Source organism: Lontra canadensis, unplaced genomic scaffold (genome assembly GCF_010015895.1).
Source record: "Lontra canadensis isolate GAN:19392208 unplaced genomic scaffold, GSC_riverotter_1.0 scaffold12, whole genome shotgun sequence".
Lineage (NCBI taxonomy): Eukaryota > Metazoa > Chordata > Mammalia > Carnivora > Mustelidae > Lontra > Lontra canadensis.
This window is the reverse complement of record NW_022631006.1, coordinates 22,950,206-22,952,539: the sequence shown is the minus strand read 5'-3', so window position 1 is coordinate 22,952,539 and position 2,334 is coordinate 22,950,206.

Genomic DNA, 2,334 nt, shown 5'->3' with positions numbered 1-2,334 from the left:
CCCCCCCCCCCTCACGATTTGGAATCTCTTCTGATTTGGCTAAAGCATATTTTCCTGGGGTTGTTGCCACCCTTTTAGTATTTTACTTACTCCTTCATATACTCTTATCTGGACAAAATGACAAGGCAGAAAAATTCACCACAAAAAAAAGAACAAGAGGCAGTACCAAAGGCTAAGGACCTAATCAATACAGACATTGGTAATATGTCAGATTTAGAGTTCAGAATGACGATTCTCAAGGTTCTAGCTGGGCTCGAAAAAGGCATGGAAGATATTAGAGAAACCCTCTCGGGAGATATAAAAGCCCTTTCTGGAGAAATAAAAGAACTAAAATCTAATCAAGTTGAAATAAAAAAAGCTATTAATGAGGTGCAATCAAAAATGGAGGCTCTCACTGCTAGGATAAATGAGGCAGAAGAAAGAATTAGCGATATAGAAGACCAAATGACAGAGAATAAGGAAGCTGAACAAAAGAGGGACAAACAACTACTGGACCACGAGGGCAGAATTCGAGAGATAAGTGACACCATAAGACGAAACAACATTAGAATAATTGGGATTCCAGAAGAAGAAGAAAGAGAGAGGGGAGCAGAAGGTATATTGGAGAGAATTATTGGAGAGAATTTCCCCAATATGGCAAAGGGAACAAGCATCAAAATCCAGGAGGTTCAGAGAACCCCACTCAAAATCAATAAGAATAGGTCCACACCCCGTCACCTAATAGTCAAATTTACAAGTCTTAGTGACAAAGAGAAAATCCTGAAAGCAGCCCGGGAGAAGAAGTCTGTAACATACAATGGTAAAAATATTAGATTGGCAGCAGACTTATCCACAGAGACCTGGCAGGCCAGAAAGAGCTGGCATGATATATTCAGAGTACTAAACGAGAAAAACATGCAGCCAAGAATACTATATCCAGCTAGGCTATCATTGAAAATAGAAGGAGAGATTAAAAGCTTCCAGGACAAACAAAAACTGAAAGAATTTGCAAACACCAAGCCAGCTCTACAGGAAATATTGAAAGGGGTCCTCTAAGCAAAGAGAGAACCTAAAAGTAGTAGATCAGAAAGGAACAGAAACAATATACAATAGCAGTCACCTTACAGGCAATACAATGGCACTAAATTCATATCTCTCAATAGTTACCCTGAATGTTAATGGGCTAAATGCCCCAATCAAAAGACACAGGGTATCAGAATGGATAAAAAAACAAAACCCATCTATATGTTGCCTACAAGAAACTCATTTTAAACCCGAAGACACTTTCAGATTTAAAGTGAGGGGGTGGAAAAGAATTTACCATGCTAATGGACATCAGAAGAAAGCAGGAGTGGCAATCCTTATATCAGATCACTTAGATTTTAAACCAAAGACTATAATAAGAGATGAAGATGGACACTATATCATACTCAAAGGATCTGTCCAACAAGAAGATCTAACAATTGTAAATATCTATGCCCCTAACGTGGGAGCAGCCAACTATATAAACCAATTAATAACAAAATCAAAGAAACACATCGACAATCATACAATAATAGTAGGGGACTTTAACACTCCCCTCACTGAAATGGACAGATCATCCAAGCAAAAGATCAACAAGGAAATAAAGGCCTTAAATGACACACTGGACCAGATGGACATCACAGATATATTCAGAACATTTCATCCCAAAGCAACAGAATACACATTCTTCTCTAGTGCACATGGAACATTCTCCAGAATAGATCACATCGTTGGTTCTAAATCAGGTCTTAACTGTTATCAAAAAATTGGGATCATTCCCTGCATATTTTCAGACCACAATGCTCTGAAGCTAGAACTCAATCGCAAGAGGAAATTTGGAAAGAACCCAAATATATGGCGACTAAACAGCATCCTTCTAAAGAATGAATGGGTCAACCAGGAAATTAAAGAAGAATTGAAAAAATTCATGGAAACCAATGATAATGAAAATACAACAGTTCAAAATCTGTGGGACACAACAAAGGCAGTCCTGAGAGGAAAATATATAGCGGTACAAGCCTTTCTCAAGAAACAAGAAAGGTCTCAGGTACACAACCTAACCCTACACCTAAAGGAGCTGGAGAAAGAACAAGAAAGAAACCCTAAACCCAGCAGGAGAAGAGAAATCATAAAGATCAGAGCAGAAATCAATGAAATAGAAACCAAAAAATCAATAGAACAAATCAACGAAACTAGGAGCTGGTTCTTTGAAAGAATTAATAAGATTGATAAGCCCCTGGCCAGACTTATCAAAAAGAAAAGAGAAAGGACCCAAATCAATAAAATCATGAATGAAAGAGGAGAGATCACAACTAACACCCAAGAAATACA